The sequence below is a fragment of the Sceloporus occidentalis genome, unplaced genomic scaffold (genome assembly GCF_023333645.1).
Source record: "Sceloporus occidentalis isolate IW3139 unplaced genomic scaffold, rSceOcc1.0.p SCAF_493, whole genome shotgun sequence".
Lineage (NCBI taxonomy): Eukaryota > Metazoa > Chordata > Lepidosauria > Squamata > Phrynosomatidae > Sceloporus > Sceloporus occidentalis.
In genome coordinates this window covers 130,522-152,517 of record NW_028317473.1, presented here as the reverse complement: position 1 = coordinate 152,517, position 21,996 = coordinate 130,522, and the positions used below count along the sequence as shown (strand labels likewise).

At 42.5% G+C, this 21,996-nt stretch overlaps 1 long non-coding RNA gene across 1 annotated transcript; it reads right to left on the bottom strand.

Annotated features, from left to right (window-relative positions):
- Positions 1-6,736: 6,736 nt before the first annotated feature.
- LOC149271565 (uncharacterized) lies at positions 6,737-9,842 on the bottom strand. Its single transcript, XR_016279714.1, has 5 exons — positions 9,588-9,842; positions 9,047-9,129; positions 7,850-7,924; positions 7,609-7,759; positions 6,737-6,994 (listed from the first exon to the last, which is right to left on the bottom strand). It is a non-coding gene; the product is annotated as an uncharacterized LOC149271565 (long non-coding RNA).
- Positions 9,843-21,996: the final 12,154 nt, after the last annotated feature.

Genomic DNA, 21,996 nt, shown 5'->3' with positions numbered 1-21,996 from the left:
AACTGCGCATGTTCCAGGACCCCGACTCATTATGCGACGCAGCAGACACGGAGCTTTTAAATGGGCAACTTAAATTAGCGGCGTAGCAATTCTGGCGTACCGGTGCAGCAGCTTATAGACGGAGATGTGCAGCTGCGCACTATATAGAAAAGAAGCGGAAAAAAGAGGCACCTTTTTAATGCCGCTTCTTCCCGCTTGGGGCGTGCGGGCGGCGTGTTCATGACGGCATTCAGGTAAGGGCCGTCTGAAGGCTATACCTTCATGACGTCATGAACACACCCCTTTTTGCCCGTCTGTATCCCGCCTTTGTCTGCAAAGTAGTTATTAAAAGCATCAGAGCAGGCTTTTGTAGGTTCCAATAAGGAGTTCTAATAAAGGGGGACATTTAAGCCAAGTCCCTTACCGCCCTGAATAGCTCTGCAGGACGAGACTTTGCAGACTTAATAAATGCAGAATAGAAGGACTTCTTATCTGCATCTATTGCCACTCCATAGGATTTTTTTAAAAAAAACTCTTATCAGGTATGGGTCGATATTTCTGCCAGCGGCGCTATAGCTGTTGTCCAGCCCCCTTCATTATTTTGAGATCTTGAGTATACCACAAATTGTGATTTGAAGCGGGTTGGAAAGGGCACTTGGAAGCGATAGTGTCTATAGCTCTGCTAAGACCGTTGTTCCAAGTATTGACCAGAGCTGCAACAGAATCACTGGCATTATCAGCCTTCAAAGACTCTAAGGCCTCTTGGAACCTTGTGGGTTCCATCAACCTTCGAGGGCAGACCATTTTAATAGGTCCTCCACCCCCAGAATATTGGCCTTCAGCCTGACCTTGACCTATGATCTATGGTCCATGACAATGCGGAGATATTGACTACCTCCGCCCATGGATGTGCCTGTTCCGTACAGAAGACCACATCGAGAGTATGACCTGCACAGTGCGTGGGCTCAGAGACTATCTGGGAAAGGCCCATGTTTGTCATGCTGATCATGGACTCCCGATCTGCACCAGATATGTTCGTTAAACCGGCCTCGAGGGGGACGTTGAGGTCGCCCAGGACTAAAAGCCTAGGCGACTCCAGCAGCAGCTCCGAGACCAGTTGTGTCAGCTCTGCTAGGGAGTCTGTTAAATAACGGGGCGGACAGTAAACCCACAGAATCCCCTGACCTTCCCTAGTCTTTAAGCTGAGGTAAATACATTCAATGTGGTCCATCTTACGGATAGGTATCCTGGCCAAAGCAAGATTGTCTTCATGGACCAAAGCAACATCCCCTTACCTGCTCACTGACAGAGAAACCGGCTGGTAAGGCCTGAGCCCAGGTGGCAGAGCTCTCATCACCCAGCCAGGTCTCCATGAAACAAGCCAGGTCAGCCTCTTCATCCAGGAGATCATGGACTATCTGTGTTTTATTTTTGACTGGCATTACAGAAGAGCAGGGAAAGGTTCTGTGGTTGGTTTGATATGCTCTCCAGCCCTTTTGGGAAAGCAGGGTGAATGGAAGGGGAGACAGATATTTGTCAGGCTCCTAACTGCAGCCCCTCTTGCAACACAAAAGGCAGTACTTTGAAAAAGGAACAACTTTTAATGAAGAAGATACATGCAATAGAAGTGACTTTTTTGTCAGGAATGAAAGGAAGTCTAAACATATCACTTTTGTAACCATATCAATTAACCGCACCCCATTAACCAATGAAGATAATTAATTGGATAGCCCTTTCCCGTGCAGTGTCCTTCCATCTGGGATTCTGGCAGCATTTCTAAAAACAATTAAGCTCTCATGTGCCTTCTCTTAACCACTGCATTATCTATCTATCTATCTATCTATCTATCTATCTATCTATCTATCTATGAAACCTCATCAATCCCAATCTAATATGATACCATATCAAAATATAATAAGCATAAACCCATTACAATATAACAATACCAATAACTCTATATGTTCCCCCTCCTTTTACAGAGACCAGTCTTTTAAACCCAAGCCTCTGTTAGAAGGATGATTCCCACATATTCCAATCCTAGCAAACAATCACATTCTTTAGCCATGATCTCCCCACCTCTTTCTAGTATCTTCTATTAAAGCACATATTAAAAAATATTATTTTAACCCACCATAAATCTCATCTATCTCAATTCTAATTTAAACCTAAACCTATACCCTTTATGGCATGAATCCCTAAATGAATAAATGCATGAATAAAGGGATTCATGACATAATGTGACTTCAGGCTGATGCTCCTTGCCTGCAGCAATGAGATGGGACCATTGTGAATTTAGGCTAATGCTGCTTACCTGAAGGATTGAGATGTGAGCATTGCAACCTGATGCTGATGCTTCTTGCCTGAAACATTGAGACTGGCCCACTGTGACCTCAGGCTGATTCTCGTTGCCTGAGAGATTGAGACTGGCCCATTGCAACTTCAGTCTGATGCTCCTTGGATGAAGGATTGAAAGGGTACTATTGTGACTTCAGGGTGGTGCTCTTTACCTGAAGGATTGGGACTGGCCCATTGCAACCTCAGGCTCATGCTCCTTGCCTGAAAGATTGAGATGGGAGAATTGTCACTTCAGACTGGTGCTGTATACCTGAAGGATTGGGACTGGCCCATTGCGTGTCAGGGTTAGGGTTAGGGTTAGGGTTAGGGTTAGGGTTAGGGTTAGGGTTAGGAATTTATCTCCAGAATCATATCTCTTACCCTTTCCCTTGTTAAAAAAAATCATTATATCCCTAGGTAAATTATGGTTTCTTGCCACCCATGAATCACCCCTATACAATTTATCAATTTCCAAATCCAGCTGCACCTCTGCCCAGTCAATAAATTGTGCCGATGCTGGGACAATCCTAATCATCAGATCTTCATTAGGTTGTTCTTGGACCCCTCTTAATTTAATTGCTCTTCTTTGTAGCCTTAATTCTATATTTGTTTTATAGTAGTCTTCCTCTATCTGTCTTTTCTCTATATTACCAATTTTTTCTTCTAACGCTGCTGTCTTTTCCTGTGTCTCTGTCATTGTTTTGTTTATCTTTCTAATTTCTCCTGTAATTTGAGATATGCTAGTTTTAAACATTTCTATTTCTTTTTGTATATCTCTCTTTATTTCATCCTTTAATTCCTGCATTTCTTCCTTAATCTTCTTAGAAATTTCTACTTTTATCTCCATTCCTATCTTTTTTTAATTCTTCTACTATCACTGAATAGTTTTCATTATTCACTAATGTTTTGGTTTCTTCCATCTTGCGGCTGTTAGATATTCTCTTAAATTTTCCCTCCTTCTACACTTCTATGTTTTCTATCTGGGTTCCTATTATTGTCTGTCCTTATTATCCCGCCCTCGTCAACCAAAATACTACAATTTTAATGAATATAATTGAATATTATGAACTTCATAAGGAGAAGAAACTAGGTATTATACTACTTGATTTAGAAAAAGCATTTGATAATGTTAATTGGCTCTTCTTGAAGGAGGTATTAAAACAAAGCAAAATTGGAGAAAGATTTTCAAACTGGGTTAATACAATATACGCAAATCAAAATGCACAAATAATAATTAATGGTGAAAGATCTGAAAGCTGTAAAATTAACAAAGGAACAAGGCAAGGCTGCCCTTTGTCCCCACTCTTGTTTATAATGATGATTGAAGTTATGTTAAAGAAAATTAGAGAAGATGACCAAATTAAAGGTGTACAGATTAATAATTATCAATTTAAGCTAAAAGCTTTTGCAGATGATATTGTTTTATTTGTAGATAATCCGATCAGCAGCATTCCTAGAATGGAGGCAACTTTGGAGAAAGCGTGTGACATGACTGGATTAAAAATTAACAAACAGAAAAGTGTCATTTTGACAAAAAATATGTCCAACTCAGAAGAAAAAGAATTAGAGGAGAAAACGGATTTAAAGATTGTTAAAAAAGCAAAATACTTAGGTATTACTATCACAAACAAAAATTCTGAGTTAATAGAAAATAATTATACTATAACTTGGGATAAGGTGAGAAACAATTTGAAAAAATGGAAAAATCTACAACTATCACTATTGGGAAGAATAGCACTAATTAAAATGTATGTGCTCCCTAAGATGATTTTCTTTTTTCAGACCATTCCAGTCATAACGTCTAATAAAATATTCAAGCGGTGGAATAAAGATATTCAAGACTTTATCTGGCAAGGGAAAAAATCAAGAATCAGAATAACTTATTTGCAAGACCAAAGGGAGAAAGGGGGGCTAGGTCTACCTAATTTAGAAGTGTAAAACAGAGGTATCTAGTGTATAGACATACATATATATATATATATATATATATATATATATATATCATTTTTTAGTTATGTCTTGTTCATTTGTTTGTTAGTTAATGACAATTAAATGAATCACAATGTAAATATGTTTCATATGTTTATTTGTTTTATGTGTTTTATGTTTCTATAAAATTTGTATGTCTTGCTAATCATAAATAAATAAAAAATTATAAAAAAAAGAAACAGGGTATAAGGATTCTGTCATAAAGAGTAAAATATTAGGGTTTGATTATTAGAGTTAAAGTAGGAGTTATAGTTGTAGTTCATTGTAGGTAGTGTAGAGTGATGGGTTATAGAAAGCATGTAGTGGGAAATGTTAGGAAGACAGATGGAGTGGCTTTTAGATGAAGGAGGCGTTTGGAGAGGGGCTGGGGTTGCAGCTGGAGATGGTTATCAAGGAGGAGTGAAGCTGGCTTGGGAACACCGCTCTTCAAGGTGAGGCTGACTTGGAGAAGGGAAGGGGAAGTATACACAACCTTGGTATCTATGCAACCTCCGATTGTGTTGCTTTAGCTTGGGAATTGGGGGCTGGCTTAGGGAGGGGTTGAGCAAGCTCTTTTGGACTTCAGACTTCGCAAAAACGTGTTAATGGATGTTTCTGCCTGGATTCATCAATAAAGCTTCTTTTGTTTCAAATGGGTTTTATTTTTTGAGCACAGGACTGACTCTAGATCTCAGATTGCAGCTTCAGGCTGATGGTCCTTGCCTGAGAGATTGAGACTGTCCCATTGTGACCTCCGTCTGCTGCTCCTTACCTGAAGGATTGAGACAGGACTGTTGTGATCTCACCATGAGGTTCTTTGCCTGAAAGACTGAGATGGGACTATTATGACTTCAGGCTCATGCTCTTTACCTGAAGGATTGAGACTGGCCCACTGTGACTTCACTCTGATGCTCCTTACCGGAAGGTTTGAAACGGGACTATTGTGATTTAAGGCTGGTGCTCCTTACCTGCAGGAATGAGATGGGACTGTTGTCACTCCAGACCTGGAGGATTGATAATGGTCCATTACAACCTCAGGCTGACACTCATTGAGATTGAGAAATTGAGACTGGTGAAGTGTGACTTCAGTCTGATGCTTCTTTCCTGAAAGACTTTGAATGGCTCATTGTGACCTCAGGCTGATTCTTGTTGTTTGAGAGATTGAGACGGGCCCATTGTGACTTCAGGTTGGTCCTCTTTACCTGAATGAATGAGACTGGCCCATTGTGATCTCAGACTGATGCTCCTTATCTGAAGGATTAAGACTAACTCATTGTGACTTTGGTCTGATGTTCCTTCCCTGAAGGATTAAGATTGGCTTATTGTCTTGAGGGAGGTGTTCCTTACCTGACCTGGCCCATAGCGACCTCAGGGTTATGATCCTTGCCTGAAGGATTGAAACTCTCCCATTGTGGTCTCAGAATCATAGAATCATAGAGTTGGAAGAGACCTCAAGGGCCATCCATTCCGACCCCCCCTTCTGCCATGCAGGAAATCTCAATCAAAGCATCCCTGACAGATGGCCATCAAGATTCTGTTTAAAGGCCTCCAAAGAAGGGGACTCCATTATTCTCCATTGAGGGAGTGCGTGCCACTGTCAAACAGCCCTTTCTGTCAGGAAGTTCCTCCTAATGTTGAGGTGGAATCTCTTTTCCTGAAGCTTGCTTGCATTGCTCCAGATCCTATTCTCTGGAGCAGCAGAAAACAAGCTAGCCACCTTCTCAATATGACATCCCTTCAAATATTTAAACAGGGCTATCATATCACCTCTTCTCCAGGCTAAACATACCCAGCTCCCTAAGGCGTTCCTCATAGGGCATGGTTTCCAGACCCTTCAACATTTTAGTTGCCTTCCTTTGGACACGCTCCAGTTTCTCAACATACTTTTTGAATTGTGGTGCCCAGAACTTGACACAGTCTTCCAGGTGAGGCCTGACCAGAGCAGAATATAGTGGCACTATTACTTCCCTTGATCTAGACATTATACTTCTATTGATGCTAAAATTGCATTGGCCTTTTTAGCTGCCGCATCGCACTGTTGACTCATGTTCAACTTGTGGTCTTCTGAACTCCTAGATCCCTTTCACATGTAGTTTCATTCATCCAGGTGTCCCCTATCCGATATCTGTTCTTTTCATTTTTCTGCCCTTATTGCAGTACCTTACATTTCTCCCTGTTGAATTTCATTTTGTTAGCTTTGGCCCAGCTTTCTAGTCTTTTCAGGTCATCTTGAATCTTGATCCTGTCCTCTGGAGTATTAGCTCCTACTCCTAGTTTGGTGTCATCTGCAAATTTGATAAAGGATGTTCTCTATTCCTTCATCCAAGTCGTTGATAAAGATGTTGAATAGCACTTAACACAGAAAAAGTTAACCACTCCATCCTATAAATATTCTCTTTATTTACTTTAGGACTTGCTATTACCTTCTATGAACAGAAATCGCATTGGCCTTTTTAATACATAGCAAAGCTTTCCGAAATAGTGAAAAAGTCACAAATGTAGAAGAGTGCATGAAATACATGCATCATCAAAACTCTCAGTTTGAACAGCTGCTGAGAAATTGGTCTGTTCCTTTCGCAACAGAATTTTTAAACAGATCAGTGTCTTTCTGTCACCTTTTCTCTTTGCTGTTTCTGTGGATCAAGGATTGTCTTTGTGACTGGCAGAACCAGTCAGTTAAATTCAATGGTACTTTAAAATTTACAATGAGTGTCTAGTGGGGATAAAAGACATAGATTTATAACAATAATACCTATATACAATGTCTAAATAATAATATTGTCACATGTACTAAAAAAGCAGGGATTAAAAAAGACAGGAAATGCTACTTTTTCCCAGTCCTCGTGTAGTTTTAACTACAGTCGGCTCTCCTTATCCACAGATTTTTTTATCCATGGATTTGAGCATCCACAGCTTGCAAATATTCCAAAAAAAGTATAAATTCCAAATAACAACCCTTAATTTTCCATTTTATATAAGAGACACCATTTTGTTGTGCCATTTTATTTAATGGGACTTGAGCATCCACAGATTTTGTTATCTGTTTTTAAATGGTATTTTTTAAAATTTCCTGTTCGCTACCTTCTGTTCTTATATTGGAGAAAGACAGGATATTCGTAAATAATAACATCATTACATTATGTTATATTAATATATATTATATTACAATATTATATCATTGTTATACCATTTAATGTTTTAAATAATAAAAAATCCAATGCCATATCCAATAAACAATTGCATAAGAGAGGAAAAAAGCTCTAGGAATTTGCCTGATATTCTGAAGCCAAATACAATGTAAATCTTCAACAAACCCAGTAAACTCACCTCCAGAAAGCTTGCCACATACTGAAGAAAATACATTCCGCAATCCCAGGAACCGTCTTGCCTTTGGCACGTTTACACTGAAATCTTTCATTACTGTTTGGAAAAACTTCGTTTGCTACCTTTTTTCATTTCTGACTCCACTTCCAAGTATCTGCAATACAAGAGTGAGTCCCAGAATAATGTTTTTATAAGAGCTCCGTTTTAGGTATAAACAATTCTAAATTATATGTTAAATACTCACTCCCTGAATGTTGTAATGACATGTGATACTGATTTGTATAGTCTACCCAAAGAATCCATGAGAAGAATACAAGGCCTACAAGTAAAAACAATTTGGATTAAAGAAACACTTGACAGGATAGAGAGGAAATACACAAATTAGATGAGTGATAGGAAATAAGAGATAAGAACGTATTCCTTATGACCCTTTGCAGAATAGTGTTTATTTTGCCTATAGTCTTCTAGACTGTTCAGCCAGATATGGGAGTCAGATATGGAAATATTTATTTGCCTACCCATCATACCTAAATCTGGTTTCTTGACTAAAGCTCTAAACCCATATGGGACTTTGCTTTCATTGAGTTCTGTACAAATGCAAATTAAAGTGAGATTTTACATATGCCTAAATACAGATAGTGTAAAAGCCATTTACACGTCCTTCCGAATATTGTGTCCAGTTCTGGGCACCACAATTTACAAAAGACATTGAAAAACTGGAGCGTATCTAAAGGAGGGCGACTAAAATGGCGAAGGATCTGGAAACCATATCCTATGAGGAGAGACTCAGGGAGCTGGGGATGTTTAGCCTGGAGAAGAGAAGGTTAAGAGGTCATATGATAGCCCTGTTTAAATATTTGAAGGGATGTCATACTGAGGAGGGAGCAAGCTTGTTTTTTGCTGCTCCAGAGACTAGGACCTGGAGCAAAGGATGCAAGCTAGAGGGAAAAAGATTCCACCTCAACATTAGGAAGAATTTTGTAACAATAAGGGCTGTTTGACAGTGGAACACACTCCTTCCTTGGAGATTTTGGTGGAGTCTCCTTCCTTGAAGGTCTTCAAACAGAGGCTGGATGGCAATCTGTCGGGATGCTTTGATTGAGATTTCCTGCATGGCAGAATGGGGTTGGACTGGATGGCCCTTGTGGTCTCTTCCAACTCTATGATTGTATGTTACATTATTGTATTGTACTATTATAAAATATTACACACACACACACACAGTTGGCCCTTAACTTTCATGGAGGTTGGGGTGTAGATATTTCCAGACCCCCTTCTCCCCCAAATGTATTTAACATACAGAGAAGGTGAGTGAGGCAGTTATAGAAAGTTAGCACTAAGACCTTATTTGGCTAGTTATTTCTCAACTCAACAACTTAATTCTACAATGCATCTGTCATATGTACAGAAAACTATCAACATATTACATTAAAAAACTTACTGTTTAGTGGACTTCAGATGACACTGTCCTAATTCTGTATTACAATTACCATTTACAAGGCCGTCACTATCATTCCTATTGTCCTAAAAGGAAGAAAACAAAACACCAAGGTTATTTGAGAAGAGATTTCCTAAGATTTCCTACTATAACAGAACAGGAAATTCCCTTCTGGCCTGAGTCACAACATGTATAAAACATCTCAACATACTGACCACTACTGTCCTATTAAAGTAATATTCATCTGCATATCATCAGGTTGCTAGCACTGAGAACACATGCAAAGGAGGAGGATTTCACCTGCGCGGATGCATCTTCCTGGTAGCATGGATGGGCCACTATTGGGGGCAATGCAATGGGGGAGGGCATGGGAGCAGGGCCTTCTCTGCTGGGGCTCCCTTTTCTGAGATCCCTTCCTCTTGGGCATCCAACTGGAAACAACGCTGATTTCTTTTTGTTACCAAGGCAAGACATGCTTTTGAATTAAAGACTTAGGACTTAATTACTTTAATTGTGCAAGTGCATGATTTTTAATTGTTGTAACCTTTTAAGCTGTTTTCCCATGTTGGGTGTGATGTACTTTTATCCTATGTAAGTTGCTTCATTCTTTGAATCTCTCTCACACAGAAACCTGAGCCAGCAGCAGGGTAGCAATTACAGTGGAATCATAGTGCCATGCAATGTAGCATGGAAGGCCCACACTCCCTTGAATTAAAAATGAATGGTCTTTCCTCTTCTGTGAAGAACACTGCGACATCTCAAAAGGTGATCTACAATAGAAAATAGTCCTCATCCAGAGAGTGATTCAGGAGGGAAGCAAATGGTGAATCCCAAATATGATTTGATCACATCAGGATATCAATAGAGTGGGACATATTGGAATATCCTCCCTTCTCTTTTCCTTAGCTCCCTGGATCTTGAAGAAAGGGGTGAGAGGGAAAAGACAAGGCTGCAATCTGTGTTGCTGGTCATCTAGATTTCTTGTATGATGTGAGACGTTATTAGCACATGAAATGTTTTCCATGTAGGTCCTGACAATCTGCTTTACTAAACTGATATAAGTCTATGGCAGCCTCTCCCAATCATCCAATCTTTATTATTTATGTATTTGATTTCCAGTCTGTATGGTCTTTTACCACAAAAGGCAAAGAACACTCCAGGGCTCTCTTCCCTTCCCTGACAATACAAATAGGAAGACCACATATTCAGTCATTAGGAATGGCTTCCTTTCATAATGGCTCCAAACCAACTGCCTGCACCAGGAGCCTCGCTGCATCAAAATGGAGGACCAGCCCTGTCTCAAAGGCATGGGTTCAATGCTCTTTTAGGAACAGAAGAAGTCCTCCTGAGGACACTCTGAGGGCTGCCATTGGCTGGAATCCCAGTCCCTCCCACCATCCATGGCCCTGATTGGCTGGAGGCCCAGTGCCACCCACATCCCACATGGAATGAGATCACTGCTACAGAAGGCTCTCTTGACCAATCAGAGAGCAAGATAAAGGTTCTTCTGGAAGCTTCCGTGAGAAGGAGATATAAGGCCTGAGAGACCAAGAGACAGTTGGGGGAATTGTGTCGGTTGGAGATCCAGAGAGAGAGAGTTAAAGAGCGGATCTTGGAAGTTAGTCTCAGAATTGGACATTTAGGTCTATTTATTTCTTTAACAGCTTGTATGAATTGAATATTAATACAAGATTCTTAATATCTTGTAGGACTTATATTTTATAGTAAATATCTCCTTGGAGTATCTACTACTCAACACTCCTTTTACACGTGTTTTGGATCCGTTGATGCTTGGGAAGATTAGTAAAGAAGTAGAAATAAAGTTCCTTAACTGGTCCCAGTGTAGATTAAGGGAAATTCTTTTATGATTCACTGGATGATGGCAGCAGGATTTAAGGAAGTTAAGGGTCTCCTGGGCAAAGAGCCATAATGTCTAAATGTCTAATTAACAATTTGTAAGCCACTCTGATAGCCTTTTGGCTGAAGAGAGAGGGGTATAAAACTATTATTATTATTATTATTATTATTATTATTATTATTATTACAGGGCCGCAGTTTGGCTGCTTGGACCACCGGAGATCATCACAGAGAGTCAGTTGGAAAAGCCCATCTCACTCCAGAAAATAAAGGTACTTGAGGAGTTTGCACTCTGCGTCTTTCTGTAATAATAGCTACAAAACTGATAATAGCATTTGGGACATTTAGTCTTTTAAAAGCAAATATGGCAGATTTAAATGCTGCTTTAAAACCTCTTTCCATCTTCCAGCTTTGTGCTGGTTTTGGGGGGAAATGAGAAAGTGTTGGGAGGGAGGGACTGGCAACAGAATTAGGAGATGCATTGCAGGCTATGGACAGTTTGCGGCCAAGAAAGGTCCAAAACACAGGGCAGCAATAGTCCAGATTGAGAGCGCTTTAACTGCCCTGGACCAGTGCTAGGGAATCCTGGGAACTGGAGTTTATTATGGCACCAGAGCTCTCTGACAGAGAAGGCTGAATGTCTCACAAAACTACATTTCCCAGAATTCCCTAGCACTGAGCCAGGGCAGTTAAAGCGGTCTCAGATTGGATTATTGCAGCAGTGTGTTTTGGATTTAGGTGACCCTTTGCAAGTCACACTCTCTCAGCCTCAGAGGATGGCAATGGCAACTCCTCTCTGAAGAAACCTGCCAAGGAAACCCCGTGATAAGGTTGCCTTCGGGTCGCCATAAGTTGGAAACAACTTGAATACAGGGCCGGCTCTAGATATTTGGCCTTCCTAGGCAAGAAATATTTTGGCACCCCAAGGGCACGATGTAAAACAAAATGTAGGACATTCAAGAAACATAGAGGACATGACCAACTAAAAGCCAACAACGTTAATAAAAAAACCATATAAATTCATGTTTCTCAGTCATGCTCAAAATGGAGGACATTTTGACATGCCTATCACCACAACTCCAAGACCCAAATTAAAACTATTAATTCACTTGGATGAGGAGGAGCAGAGAGGCACCTGAGCATGTGCAGAGGCCAGTCAGGGGGAGAAGCCACTGGGAGAAAAAGCTCCTTATTATTACTATTGTAAGTTATAAGTATTATTAAATTTTATTTATTTATAAAGACATATAAAGGCAGATTTATACAGAGTGTTTCAGGGAGTTTCTATATTATAGCATCAGGAAAACTTGTAGGTGTTATTAAGGTTGGGAAATCCTGTTTGGGGTCTCTTCTAACTTTGGGGCCCTTTCATCCTCCATTTTGGGTTCCCTGAAGTCCTCAAACTGCCATCTGCCAAACACTGAGGCAGAAGCAACCATTTTAGCACTGAACCAGGGCAGTTAAAGGGGTCTCAGACTGGATTATTGCTGCAGTGTGTTTTGGACTTAGGTGACCCTTGGCAAGTCACACTCTCTCAGCCTCAGAGGATGGCAATGGCATCCCCTCTCTGAAGAAACCTGCCAAGGAAAACCCATGATAAGGTTGCCTTAGGGTTGCCATAAGTTGGAAACTATTTGAAGACACACATGAAGAACAGAAAAAAGTCTGCAATTATTTCCCAGGTTGTACATGGGAATGGGAGGCAGTGTGGTGCAGTGGTTTAAGTCTTGGGTTATAACTCTGGAGGCCAGGGCCCAGTGCTCCACTCCTCCATGAAACCAGCTGGGTCCCTTGGGCAAGAAGCCACACTCTCTCAGCCTCAGAGGGAGGCACTTGCAAAACCACTTCTGGACAAAACTTGCCAAGAAAAGCCTGAAAAGGGCTTCCCTTAGGGTTGCCATAAGTCAGAAACAACTTTGGAGGCACACAACGACAACAAGAGGAGTAACACCACTAACACAAGGCAGCTATGGAGAAAGAAAGAAAGAAAGAAAGAAAGAAAGAAAGAAAGAAAGAAGACGTGGGAGTTGTAGTCCTCAGTTCAGAGGGATTGGAGTGGCGTTACTGCAGGGCAGGACTCAGTTTGCCCCAAATCCTTAATGAGGCCAGAAACCCCTTTGTTAGGAAGCGAACACCGAATATCTCAGGAAGGCCCTATATCTCCCAAAGACCCTCCCTCCAGGAACCCCTTCCACTCTTCCCCTCAGTCTCTCTCTCTCTCTCCCTGAGGGCCTCAAATATCAACTGCCAAGCACTCAGGCAGAGGCAGCCATTTTGTGTTCTGGCAGCCATTTTGTGCTGCTTGTGACTGTGGGGAATAATGTTCCGGAACCTTCTCTGAGGCCTCATTGAACAGAGGCTTCTCTTTGTCTCCTGAGGCTCCAGAGTTAGAAGGAGGCCAGGCTCCTTGGGCCAAAAGGAAGGAAGTGTGTCTCTTTGTGTGTCTTTTGTGTCTCTTTTCTGAGGGGGTTTTCGTATTACACAGCTCTGCTCCTTCTGGGGAACATGGGTTTTAGAAGGGATCAGAAATGGGGAGGATAGTTTTAATACAAGCCTTATTATTATTCTTCACAAACATCCAATAATTTAATGGCATTTTCTTTTGGATGGGAGTGTTAGGAAGGGTTTGGGATATAATGAAAGATGTTATTGTATTCTATAGATATATTTATTGGAAGCTGCTTAAAGGTGGCCATTCTTGTGTAGTAACTGTCTTGTGATTAACTCCCTTGTAAGGTAGGCTTCATAGGCTCCTAGGGCTGGAAGGGAGCCCCAAGGGCCATCCATTCAGCCCCATTCTGCCCTCCAAGTCCTCTGAAGAGATGGCCATCCAGCCAGAGACTCCTCCAATGCTCTTGGACGCAGTGTATCCCATAGATTTGCTCAGAGGTCATGGGGCCCACAGTCCCATGGGAACCGGTCCTTACCCCCCACTTTGAGAAAGGAGACCCCCTCAGCCCCTGGACTATTTACTACCAGGAGTTACTATGGCTGGGACTCAGAGGACTAGTTCTGCCCTCCATTGCCATTTGTCATGTGGTCTATTCCACCTCTATGCTCCTTTAATGCTTTTTAATGGATGTTCTTAGTGAAGGGTCCTGAGGAGAGGAGCAGGGGGTCTGCATGATTTAGTTCCCCCCTCCCCCGGAAGGACTCCAGTCCTCCGCTCCGTCCTCCGAAGGGCAAGAGGGAGGCAGGGAAAGGCTTGGGCCTGGAGTTTGGAGGGAGAGAAGAAGAGCCCCCAGTTCCCATTTCCAGGAGAGGAATGGCGGTTGTGGGGGGCAGGCCTAGTGGGGGGTCAGGAAGGAGAGAGAGGAGGAGGGAAAGGGGGCCATGGGAGGAAGGAAGAAGGGCCTCAAAGGATGCTTTCTTCCCAGGAGGGGTCTTGGTCCGTAGCATGAAGGTACCCCCCCAAGTAATGGTGGCCACGGTCTTCCCTTCATCCCCCTCCTCTGATCAAGAAGGAGGTCATGGAGGAGATGGGCTCTGCTACCTGGAAGAACAACATTTCTAAATTTTAATCTTAATTACAGTGGGTCCTCGTCATACGCTGCCTTTTTATAGGCAGGTTTGAGCATAGGCGCTCAAAGCCGCCGGCGCACGCGGGGCGGAAGGGGTGGCGCGTCCCATTCAATTGAATGGGAGCGCACGCCCGTTGTGCCCCATGTGCGTCTGCGCTGCTGCGCCGCCGCGCACGAGCCCCATTGTTTCCAATGGGGCTCGAGCATAGGCGGAATTCGCCTTATGCGGAGGGATCCGGAATGGATCCCACACGTAAGGCGAGGACCCACTGTATTTTAAGTGAACTTTAAAAAAATTAACCTTTTTAATTTTTCTTTTGAAACATCTGATTTTCACCAAATCTTCACTAGGTATATGTAAATACATTTAGGTTGCGCCTGTGATATTGTAATTTGAAGGTATCATTTTAATTTTGCTGTTTGTTGATGTCACAACTCTTAGCATTACATTCAGTGGAATATGGGAATTAGGATTTGCAAATAACATTAGTGGGGGGGAAAAGCAATACTAAGGATTCTGTTTGGTGTGAAATGGGAGGAGGAGGGGGTCAATGGGGGTGACACCAACCCTAGGGATCCCACTGATTTGGCCCCATCCCCTGCCAAGGTGGGAAAGGCTTGACATTTGGTGTTTTGTCAGAAAACCAAAGCAGAGAAAAAGCTTTCTTTAACATTTTGACAAAAGGTGTGAACAGTCACACTCATCTCCCCCTTGAACTGGGCCCTCTCCGTAAGACTGTGGTGGGGCAGGAGTGGGGCTGTGCCACAGGAGAGGACACAATTCAGGAGGGATTCAGAAGACAAAATGCCAGCAGCCACTTTGTACTCCTGCACCCATTGGGAAGGGAGTATAGCTCAGTGGTTGGAGCAGCTGCTTTGCAGGTTTTGTCTTCACAGCCTCTCCCTCCCTTCTCCTGACCCTAAACTAGCCCTGGAGACTCACGGCTGGCCGTCCCTCAGGACCCATGGCTCTATCGGGGGGAGAGACCCTCAAGGAGGTGACCAGATGTCCTCCCCACAAAGGAGGACAAGGCACTGCAAAGTGGAAGACATTCAAGGAAAATGGAAGGCATGACCAAGTAAAAGCTAAAAACACAGAGAGAAATGTACATTCATGCTTCTTGGTCATGCTCAAAATGGATGACCTTTTGGAATACCTCCTGGACAGAAGGCTGAAATGTAGGACATGTCCTGGGAAAGGAGGACCTCTGCTCAGCCTGCCCTCAAGGACCTCCCTGCATATAATCTGCCTTCTCTGCTTCTCCCTGAAAACACCTTTCCTGCTCCACAAAGTCCTCCAGCAAGATTTCCTCTTTCGGTTTGGTTCAGGAGGAGTAGGCAAAGCAAGGCCCTGCAGAGATTGTTGGACTGCAGTTCTCAGCATCCCCCGCCAGATCATCCCTCAGACCCCTATGGAGCCCTCTCTCCTGCTCCAGGGGAGCCTTGGCATCCTCCAGGACTCAGGACAAGGCAGTCTCCCTGGGACCAAAGAAAGAGCAACTTCATCCATAGGATCCCAACAGTTATAAGCTTTCAAGGCAATGTTATAGATGACTAGATATTTGCATGTACATTCTTAATATTCCCATGACTTCATTTAGTGTATATTTTAACAGTCAACACTAGAGCCTTCAATTTATTTCCCTTCAATCAGCTCTTGTACATAAATTGTACCAAAAGAGATGCATCTCATTCTGGGAACTGCAGTCTCCAACAGTCCTGCAGCTGGAACCGTATCTCTCACAGTTCTGCAGTTGCTCAAGGTTGTTCCTCAACGGTTAGGACTCTGTAGTAGGGCTGTAGTAGGGACCCAATCTACTCTTGTCAGTCCCATAGATATTGATCTGCTCATTTTATTTTGATTCTGTGCTGCCAAGGTGTTGAAGAGAGTGGTTTGAATGGGAGAAAATATCAATATTTTTCACTATTGATTGTAATGAGGGAGGGGGGGTCAGGTGTCTACTTTCAATAGAAGCATCAGGAAAACCTTTCTGTGTTGTTAAGGTTTGGAAATCCTCTTTGGGATCCCATCTGACTTTGGAGCCCTTTCATCCTCCATTTTGGGTTCCCTGAAGGCCTCCAACTGCCAAACGCTGAGGCAGAGGCAGCGATTTTGTATTCTAGCGGCCATTTTGTGCTGCTTGTGACTGTGGGAATAATGTTGCAGAAACTTCTCTGAGGCCTCTTCAGTTGAACCGAGAGGCTCCTCTTTCCCTCCCTGAGGAGACCAGGCTCCTTGGGCCAAAAGGAAGGAAGTGTGTCCCTTTGTGTGTCTTTTGTGTGTCTTTTGTGAGAGGGTTTTCTTACACAGCTCTGCTTCTACTGGGGAACATGGGTTTTAAAAGGGATCAGAAATGGAAAGGATAGTTTTAATAGAAGCCTTGTTATTATAGCTCCTTTGGGAGGTTTTAAAAGTCTCCTCAGTTTCCTTATTAAGAGATTTTCAGGCAAGAAGGAAGCTGACAGACCAGACCATTTCATATGACCAAATAAACATAGAAACAAACAAGAACAACATAATTAGACAGATAAGCAGATTGCTTTTTTTTTTAAAGGAAAACCGTTATTTGGTGCTTCTGCCCTTTTACAACCAACTCAGGCTGTATCTGCACTGCAGAAATAATCCAGTTCTAAAATGTGTTAACTCTTCTGTTTCAATCCTATGGAATCCTGGGATTTGTAGTTCGTTGTGGCACCAGAGCTCTCTGGCAGAGAGGGTTAAGTGTCCGAAAAGTAAAAGCCCAAAAGTCAAAGTGTCTTATTTCTGCAGTGTGGATGCAGCCTTCTTGGGAAAGGGGCTGATGATGGGGAAAAGCACTGGATAACTCTGGAGGTTTCAGCAGATGTTTTATTTATTTATTTATGATGCACTCATTTCACATCTAGCTACAGGGACATAACCAGGGCCCTCTCCAGTTCCCCATCCCCTCATCCTTCACCACTCTAATAAGTCATGGAGTATCTGTTGTGTAGGGGAGCTGCAGTGAATCTATGCTAGGTCCAGGGGGCTTTGTTTGAAGCACAGGGAGGAAGGGGATACCCACCTCTGCATCGGCCCAAAGGAGGCATATGTCACTTGCGTATCTCACAAGCAGGATGCTGTTCTCTTTAGTCAACATTATTTCCTGTTCTAGATCAGTGTCTGAGTTGCCAATAAAGTATTGTTTTTTATCCGTTAGGAAGAGCTTTCTGAATTGTCTGTCAAAGAACCATGAAAGATCATAACCCTGATCATTAGGATCTTCTCGTGTCTTTACTCTATAATCAGTTCTATCTATTTGGATTAATTCTTTATAGGAGATCCAATTTGCGTCCTTTTTTGAATCTCTGGTCTCTTTTCGCAGGAACTTCATCTCGGCCCCCTTGGACACAGCTTTGGGACACCAAGTGCAAGACCACCAGGACCCCTGCCCACCTGATGGCGAACACAGAGGCCAAGCGGAGGGAGTTGGGCTCCAACAGAAAGAGGATGCAGAGATACAAGAACGCTTTGGTGAGTTGAGGTTCTTGACTATTACTTTCATCTGTGTCACTGCTGGGCCAGCTCTTGAAAGCAGGAGGAGAACATACTCTTCCAATTTAGCAGAGACAGTCCTGGTTAATCCTCTGTCACCCCACTTCTTCAGGGGCTTTTAAAAATGTCCCGGTTGCTCTCTTATCCTCCCACTTTCCCCCTTCTCAGCTCACTTCAGTTCCTGAGTGCAATTGAGTTTGCCCCCCCCCCCCCCCCATCAACTCAGAAGTGGGAAGAGAAGAGGAAAGAAGGAAGCAGGGTATTGCCCTTCCCAGGAAGCTGAAGCAAAAGAAAACTGCTGTGCCCTTCCTAGCTTGTGTGATCTTCCTCATAAATAACTTTGGCCATCTCCACCGCCTTCTGGATTACTTGTCCACATGTGTCTTGCTTTTCCAATCTGTGAAAAGTTGGGGGATGTGGGAGAACATCTCTGGATCTAAATATGGGGTGGGCCCAGTGGACCTAAAGTCCAGATTGCTTCCCAGAAATGTTTTTTAATAATGACATTTTGTTCTAAAATTTGGCAAGAAATGGCTAGATGCACCATAATTCTTTGGTGGCTAAATGTACTGTAACTGTTGGGATAGTCAGTATCCTAATCCATCCTCAGTATCCCAGCCATGGCCTAAATTATATTGTATATTATATTGAAAGGATTCAAGACGAACTGGATCTCAAAGGTAGTAGCTTTTTTCTTGAGGACAGCATTTAAAGTTTATTTCCTGGACTGTATTCTGAAGTGATGAAATAAATATTTGGATGCACCATGTGCTTTCCTCCCCTTTTGCTTAGTCTCTCTGTGGATGAGGGCTATTTTCTGTTGCAGGTGACCTTTGCGGATGTGGCAGTATATTTCACCGATGACGAATGGAAACTGTTGACAAAGAAGCAGAGGCTTATGTATAATTATATAATGATGGAGAATTATCAGAATGTGGCCTCTGTGGGTAAGGAACCGGAATCCACCAGCATTATAGAATCATAGAGTTGGAATAGATCGCAAGGGCCATCCAGTTCAACCCTGTTCTGCCATGCAGGAATATACATTCCAAGCACCATCCAGCCTCTGTTTAAAGACCTCCAAAGAAGAGGACTCCACCAAACTCTATGGGAGTATATTCCACTGTGGAAGAGCTCTTACTGTCCCAAGCTTCCTCCTAATGTTTAGGTGGAACCTCTTTCTATGTGGCTTGCATCCACTGTGGTGTCTCCTTTTTCTGTAGTAGCAGATAGCAAGGTTGCTCCATCCTCAATACGATGACCCTTTCCAATATTTAAACATGGATATCATATCCACTCTTAACTTTCTTTTTTCAAGGGTAAACATACCCAGCTCTCTAAGGTGCTTCTCATAGGGCTTAATGGTTTCCAGATCCTTCACCATTTTGGTTGCCCTCCTCTGCGCATGTTCCAACTGAATTGTGGAGCCCAGAACCAGACACAGGATTATTCCAAGTGAGGCCTGACCAAAGCAGAATAAAGTGGCACTATTACTTCCCTTGATCTAGAAACTATTCTTGTATTGATGCAGCCTAGAATCACATTGGCCTTTTTAGCTGCCGCATTACACTGTTGGCCCATGTTCAACTTGTGGTCTACTTGGAGTCCTAGATCCCTTTCAAGCGCAGTTTAATTGTGTTAGCAGCATCCTGTAGAATATTTGAATTTGTAGTTTAGTGAGGCGCTATTGGTGGAGAGACACCAAAGGAGAGGGGCCTTGGGGATTGGGAGGCAGCCACGAACCTGACAGATTTTAAGAACTGGTTTGAGAGAACTTCTGAGAATCGACTCAAATCCTTGTTTATAGACATATTTAGGGGTTCCATTAAGCAATTATGAGTAATATCTATGAAGGGAGGAAAGGGGGGCACAAACCTGCTTTTCCTCTAATATTTCTTTTCCAACTTGAGCTTAGCTCCATGGTTGATTCCAGAGGCCCTTTGTTACCCAAAATGCTGGAGTCTGGGAAGGACACCCGCAAGAGCTATGCTTTTAGGGGAATGTGGTACTTAGCTGAAAGCAGACATATAGTTTGGTTGGGGCAAAAGTAACCTTGGGATTCAGCTCAACTATACCAGGCCCGGAAGCACAGAGAACTCTAAAGGCATTTGAAATAGGTTTTTATGTTTTATTAGGGGGAAAGCAATATACACACATATACAGATATAGGTGTTCACACACACACACAAGAACTAGTAACAAAGGTGGGTGAAAAGTGTGAGGCTTTGCTAATGGTAAAACTTTACCTAGATGGATCTTGATTGCAATAGCTGAGGGTCCAGAAAGGGGAGAGAAGTCAGTAACTCTAATGGCAAGTGGGGCTGGTGAGTGTAGTGAGGTGTTTAGCAATGTAAACCGACAGACTGTCTGTCTTTAATTGGACTGACGTCGAAGAACGGCCAGTCAGGGCAGATATTTATTCTGTGATTGTTTCTTGGGGTCAGAAACCAAGTGTTCAGAAAGGTTTATATCATTTTAGAAAGATTCCTGGGGGAGAGAATGGTTTGAAACCAAATTGAATACAATGGGTGCTTGGTGGAAATATCTCAGACAAAAAGGATTAGCACATTGGCTCTTGGGTCCTTCTTGGCTCTGAATTCCTATTGCCTTCAAAAGCCAATATACAGCGTAATCTGAGGGTGACAATCCCAGATGCAGCTCAAGAATAACATAGCAGAGTATGGAAACAAATATCCAGACATAGATATTGGCAATGCACTGACCACTTTTCACTTAAAAATAAATCAGAAACACAATTGGTTTCATTTAAATCCTTGGAAGTTCTCTGTCTTGATTTGCAAAATAACACAAATATTTGCAAGCTCTACTCTGACTTTCATCAACTTCACCATCTCTTGCTCACACAACTCCAATCCAATCCACACCAATCTGCATGTGAGCTGTATAATGGTTGTGAGTTATCGCCTGGAGCCAAACAGCATGAAGTGACTTCTGCAGTTATCTTGCATCATGCCTTGGGCTCTGACTCAGGACTCTATGGCAGTCTCACAGGACATGAATCCACCTGTCAATCAAAGTATTTTTTCACATGGTTAATGGAATATTATTTCAACAGTCCTTTGACTATCTGCTTCAACTGATTCCCTCATCAAAGTTCCCTCAAACTCTTCTTTGGTAGCTCCTATGAGTAAAGATACAATCATTATATGGATTTGGGGGCATCCAGAACAGGGTCATGCTTCGGTCACTCACACCAACTTTATTAATCTAATCTAAAATAGGGAGGGGTGAACGTGGGGCTAAATCTTGGGATAACATCTTCTCTTAACACTGAGATTGTCTTGTCTGTCATTTTCCTTGTTTACAGAATCACTTGTCAGTCATGAGAGAATCCACACAAGGAAGAAGTCACATAAATGTCAGCATTGTGGGAAAAATTTTGCTTACAAGTCAATCCTTGTCAAGCATCAGAGAGTCCACACAGGAGAGAAGCCTTACAAATGCCAGCATTGTGGGAAGTGTTTTCCTCAGAAGTCACACCTAGTGGCACATCAGAGAGTCCACACAGGAGAAAAGCCATACAAATGCCAGCATTGTGGGAAATGTTTTTCATTGAAATCTAGCCTAGTGAAACATCAGAGAGTCCACACAGGAGAAAAGCCACATAAATGCCAAGGTTGTGGGAAATGTTTTTCTTGGAGGTCAAACCTAATAACACATCAGAGAGTCCACACTGGAGAGAAGCCACACAAATGCCAGCATTGTGGGAAATGTTTTGATTGGAAATCATACCTAGTGAAACATCAGAAAGTCCACACAGGAGAGAAGACATACAAATGCCAGCATTGTGGGAAAGGTTTTTCTTCAAAGTCATACCTATTGGCACATCAGAGATTCCACACAGGAGAGAACCCAAACAAATGCCAGCATTGTGGGAAAGGTTTTTCTTCAAAGTCATACCTATTGGCACATCAGAGAGTCCACACAGGAGAGAACCCAAACAAATGCCAGCATTGTGGGAAAGGTTTTTCTTCAAAGTCATACCTATTGGCACATGCAAGTTGCCACACAGGAGAGAACCCAAACAAATGCCAGCATTG